Source organism: Nelumbo nucifera, chromosome 2 (assembly GCF_055504915.1).
Source record: "Nelumbo nucifera cultivar China Antique chromosome 2, China Antique-T2T, whole genome shotgun sequence".
Taxonomy (NCBI): Eukaryota; Viridiplantae; Streptophyta; class Magnoliopsida; order Proteales; family Nelumbonaceae; genus Nelumbo; species Nelumbo nucifera.
The window spans coordinates 47827190-47833189 of NC_142650.1; positions in this window are offsets into that span (position 1 = coordinate 47827190).

Here is a 6000-nt window from a genome sequence, read left to right on the forward strand (position 1 = left end):
TACTTAGGAGGAGCTCAGGAGCTCCCTTACTGTGGAGGAGCTCGGGGGCTCCTTTGCTTGGGAGGAGCTCGGGATAATCGGAGTGTTACCCAGTGCCGAGCTTCCACGCAGGATCTTGGCGGACTGGTCGCGCTGAGATGTCACTTATGCTGAGTCACGCCCACGTGTCCCCCTAAGATGAGGTTGGGGCAACTCACCCTCCATCAGTTTCTAATACAAATGTCTGAAATCCCAACCTATAGAGCCGACTTCCAATATGAGTTTGAAGCTGAACTATCCTAGCAATCTTAATTTCATTCTTCTTATAAAGTGTTATTGCCTTGGATGGGTCGAGGGCAATAAAGTAAATTCGCTTTTAAACCGAGGACTGATTGATGAATCCAAGGTCCACTGTGGTAGAGAGCCTATAGGTCAGTCTTGTGAAGAGATAGAAGACGTCAGAGGCCCCAGATGCCAATTTGAGGTGAGGACTCTGACGATCAAATTAGTAAAGGTGCGGCAAGAGGTGGACGAGGCCTGAATTAGGAGTGCTCAGATGAGGCCACAAGGGAGAAAATGAAATCCTCCGTAGTGAAGAGTCTAGATATTCATTCACCTTGGAGAAGTCACCTCCTATTTATATTTGAGACCGCTTGAAAGTAGGTGGGCATGGACGACCAAGATGCAGCCCGGCCGTGTCGTGCAGCCATCCGAGGCCGCTGTATCTGATCACGCCATTAGTCCCGCATCACACGCTGGCCTTTGCACTGGGCGTCACTCCCATTGGGTCTGCTCTGTGCGCCGCCTTCTACCACGCGTGGGCATGCCATTGGCCCTGGCTATAAGCGCCTACATCATAAAGCAATGATAACAAATAGGGTCTCAAGTCTTTTTCCCTAAATAGCAACAAAACTTTATTATTATTATTTTATTTTTTTCATTAGAAAAATTCCATCTTAAATGTCCAATTCAAGCACTATTGCTTTCACTGTACATATTTGTAAATGCACTCTTACGAAAATGAGCCCAACTAACAAGAATATTAATTAAGCAGCCACCGACGTGTAAGGGTGTTTTTTTTTTTTTCTTTTTTTGTAATATATTATAACCCCAAACCTGGTGGATATCCTGTTTCCAAGCCACATAAGATTTTCTTCTTAAACTCCAGAAGAAAGATGAAATTAACTCCAAGCTGTTGGCTTCTGGATATGCTATCCACAGCACAGAAAATGTGTTTGGTATTGTTATTTGTTGAAGGAATAACAGCTAGAACTCCAACTCCAACTTGTATTTATTTATTTTACTTATAGGGAGAAGAGTTTTATTAATTGGTTAAAGACTACAGATAAGCCCCATCAAAGTATCAAACCCCAAATCTTTCTAAGCTGCCTGCTGCCCTGTATGCTCCGCCTATAACGGTAAGTGAAGAGCTAATAACGCTTTTGTTAGAAACCACATAACTTTGGGATTGTGTTATAAGAGAGTAATTCTAATAAAAGTTTTTTCAGCAAGTATGATGCCATTTCAATCCTTGAGTGAGTAGTTGAGTTACAATTCCAGATCCCTAACACTTGGAGATCCTAATGGATTGTTCCTATATTTGAAAAATGGGTCGGGCCTGGCCAAGGCCCACTTTATCCAACAACAATAACCGAAGTCCGGCTTGGGCCATAGAGCGCTAGCCCGTTAATAAAATAATATATTATATATATGCAGGCCAGGCCATTAATGGGTATCCAAAATAAATTGTGATGATGCACAATCCGGCCGATCTTAGTTGTCAACGATCTTGCCTCTAAACTGAGTGACAGGGACCTGAAACGGAAGAAGAGAAACTCCGGGGAGAACCCGGCGTAAGGGCTCTGAAGCTCAAGTTAGAGTCTTTCAAAGGCAAGATAGACTAGATAGCGCAAAAGTTAGCATACCTCGTTCCTGGGGGGTAGGAGCCTTTTATAACCACCTCGCACACTCACTTCTAGGCTTCCGTCAGATCGGGCATGATTACTTCTGAACCCCTGCCAGTTCGGATGTCATTTCCTCTGGCCGGACAGAACCGCCACTACTCCTTTTGTCGGAGCCGTCTCTGCGGCTAGTGACGACGGTTGCAGGTGGCGGTAGCAGGAGGCCGTTTGAAGTGCGGCTGTCAGGCATCAGATCCCAAATCAATCAGGTGCGTCGCCCTTGGATACGGACGTCCTTGGTGTCGGGTACGTTTGGTCAGCCTGGTGTTTCGGAAGCGAAGTGTTGGAGTGGCGAGCGAGGTGTCTTGAGTTCGGTTTGGGGAGTGTTCCGAGCTGCCATGAGCCAGCTCGGGTCAGCTTTGTGAGGCTTGGGGCCCAGTATAGTTCGTGCTCCTTGTAGGGAGCTCGGGTTCTCAGTAGGGAGATCGCTCTTAATAGGGAGCTCGGACTCCCAGTAGGGAGCTCGCTCTTAATAAGGAGCTCGGACTCACTAGGGAGCTCGCTCTTAATAGGGAGCTCGGGCTCCCAGTAGGGAGCTCGGGCTCCCAGTAGGGAGCTCGGGTTCCTATTAGGGAGCTCGGACCCTTAATAGGGAGCTCGCTCTTAATGGGAGCTCAGATTCCCAGTAGGGCGGTCTGGAGTTCAGGCTCGGTAGTGAGCTTGGACTTGCTTCCGATGTTCGCTTCGGGCGCTCTACTGTCCCGAGTTGTTTGCCTTTGCCACGTGTCGGGCGATTGCGAGGTCGGGCCAAATTTCCCTTCATCAATTGCCCCCCACTCCCTGCGACAAGGGTCCTGTCTTGGCACGGGGAGTTCGTAAGGTAGCAGGAGGGTTTTGGTCCGTGCTGAGGGCGCTCGATTTAATTTGATTTTCAAAAAAGGGCGCGCGTTTGGGAGACGTGACGGCAGTCGTTCGAGAGTTGGGCTGCAGACGCTTTTATTGCGAGGAGACGTGCGCCGACACCCCGTCAGTTTCGAGAAGGTGCGTGCTGACACCCGCCCTCTGACAGGACGTGTGCGACGTTCCGTCAGTTTCGGAAAGACGTGCGCTGATTGGCCTCGGAAGACATCCGATTTAGCGTGACTGTGGGCCGTTGGATTGGCTTCGATCTGGGCCATCGCTTTCCGGCCGCTGTGGATATAAATAGCGTGCGGGGGGGGGGGGGGGCGTCCTTGCTACTATTGTACCTCTTGAGCTCGCGCCTAAGTTTCAGTTCGCGTCCAGGCTTTTCAGCTCGCGCCTAAGTTTTAGTTCGCGTCCAGGCTTTTCAGCTCGCGTCCCAAGTTCCTTGCTTGTTCGAGCTTTCGTGGTCTACTTCAGTCTTCTTCCCGGGTGAGTGCTTTTGGAATCCCGTTCCATTTTCCGATGTCTAGTTCGGAGGGTTCAGACTGTTCAAGCGGGTCTGATGTAGGTTCTACGAACCAGTTTGCGTCCCCTGGTAGTTCAAGTGAGCCCGATGTAGGTCTTGAGGAAGGGGTCGAGCCTACAGCCCGAGGTGCTTCGGGTAGGTCGGCGTCCACCTCCCATCGTGGCCGGGTTGTAGATCAGTTCGGCCCTTCGACTATGACGCCTGAGGGACTTCAATCCCTCATAGACTACTACGACTTGCCCGGGGAGCACGGTTACTTCATCCCTACGGGTAGCTTCCCTTGGGAATACGGTCCTAATGAGATCGTGATTTTCCGGGAACAGCTTGTTGCGGGGCTGCGACTGCCCTTTCATTCTCTTCTCGTCAAGGTTCTAAACCACTTCGGTGTGACGGTCGGCCAGCTTCACCCGAACTCCATTAGAAATTTAGTGAGGACGATCTTCTTATTTTGTGACGAGAACTTTCCTTTGGATCTGGAGATTTTCTCCTCTATTTTAATGCTGAAAAAACAAGCGGGTCCCCTTCCTGGGCGTAGGCGGGCATACTACCTGTCTCCTCGCCCGGGCTTCAAGCTCTTACACGGACTCCCTAATAAGGTCCCGGCGTGGAAGCGGGACTATTTCGGGGTGCGAAGTGCGCTGGGGTGGCCGTTTCAAACCAGCTGGGGGATGGCCGCCCCCGACTCCGGCGTCACACTTGATAAGGAGACGGCGAAGGGCCTCCGGCAATGGGCGCGGCTTGGGCTGGATTGTCAACGGTATCTGACGGAGGCCAAGCTTATTGCTGCGGGCCTGAGTTCGGGTAGGTTCTTTCCCTAGTGATCCTGTCTTGCTCTTCTTTTACGTGTCTTACTGATGCCGAACTCCTTTTCGCAGGTACGATGGACTCTCGAGGGACCCGAGGTGGGCACTTGTTCCAGGGCATGAAGAGGAGAAAACGGGTGGCTAAGCGAGCTCGCGCCGAGCCATCCCAGGGTGCGGAGCCCGAGGTGCCGGACTATCCGGCGGAGGAGCCCGAGATGGTTCCTCCTATGCAGGAGCCGGCGGGGGCTCCTTATGCCGAAACCACACACATAGGGGCTCCCGCTTACTCTGAGTCTGCCCATACGCGAGCTGGGCCGTCGGGCTCGGAGGCCCCGGGGGACTTCAGGAGCGTGCTATCGCCTGTTCATGCTCTTCAATGGAGTAAGGAGGCGATGTTTCCCGAGGAAGTTGCGGCGTGGACCGAGCTCCCTCTGCACCAAGTGGCCTGCCGTGCTGTTACTCATGCCATGGTGGTAAGTGCTCCCTTCTTTAGAGTTCGGCTTTTATTCTTCTATTTGTTCCTTTGATCCCGTTTTCCTTGGATAGGTGAACTCTTCCATTCACGCCTTGGCGAACCAGGTGGAGAGATGCTCGAGGCAGGCGCAAGCTGCCGAGGAGGCTGCTCGAACTGCCGAGGAGAATGCTCGTGCTGCTGAGGCTGCTGCTCGCCTCGCGCGGTCTAGGCAGGCGAGGTCTCAGAGAGATGCCGAGGCCATGGGAGTGGTGGTGAAGCATATGGCGGAATTAAAGCTGGACCTGGAGCACCAGGTCGAGTATCTTCAGGAGGATATCAGGGAGAGGACTCAGATCTTCTCTCAAGGCATCGAAGACGCGAAGAAGAAAGCTATCAGTGATTATATTGCCTCGCCGGATTTCGATGATCTAATGGTGGACTCCTACAGGAGGGGTTTCAAGCTAAGCCGGTGGATGATCCGGAATATGTAGCCCGACCTCGATACCAGCGCCATATCCACTTCGCGCATTACTTAAGAGATGGCTAATGCTGCGGATGCTGAACCGGACTCCGAGGGGGAGGCAGGTCCTTCGGGTGTTGTCGAAGTGGCTTCTGATAATGATGAAGTAGCCCCTGGCTTGTAATGGCTTTTTTTTTTGAATGTACACATCTATCTGAAATGAAATGGCTTTTTGTTCAAGTGCTGGTTGTCTTCGAGCTGCGTTTTTTGCCGAACTGACCATTTCGGTCCTTCAGTTCGTTTTCTGACACCTTTATCTGAAATGAAATGGCTTTGTTTTTCTGGTCGTCTTCGAGCTGCGGTTTTTGCCGAACTGACCATTTCAGTCCTTCAGTTTGTTTTCTACCTAGGCTTCGGGGTGCTTGCCTTGGTGGTTTATAGGTAGTATCTTCTTAAGTTGACGACGTTCCATGCTCGGGGTACTTGTTTTCCTTATAGGGTTCCGAGCTCGTATGCTCCCTCACCGAGTGCTTTCATTACTCTGTAGGGTCCTTCCCAGTTTGGTCCAAGTTTCCCTACGCCGGGTTCGGGCACCATGACCTTACGGAGAACCAGGTCACCGACGCGGAAGTTCCTCTTCTTTTACTCGCGCGCTATAATACCGAGCTACCTTTTGTTGGTAGGCCGCAATTCGGATGTGCGCGAGGTCTCTCACTTCGTCCAGTAGGTCGAGGTTGGTGCGTAACTCGCCCTCGTTTGTTTGTTCGTCGTACGATTCTAGTCGCAATGTAGGCACTTCGATTTCCGCCGGGATCACCGCCTCGGTGCCATAGGTGAGGTTAAAGGGGGTCTCTCCTGTGGCGGTTTTTTTCGTGGTTCGGTGAGCCCATAGAACACTTGGTAGTTTGTCTGCCCACAAACCTTTGGCTCGGTCTAATCGTGCTTTCAGTCTGCGGAGGATGGCTCTGTTCATT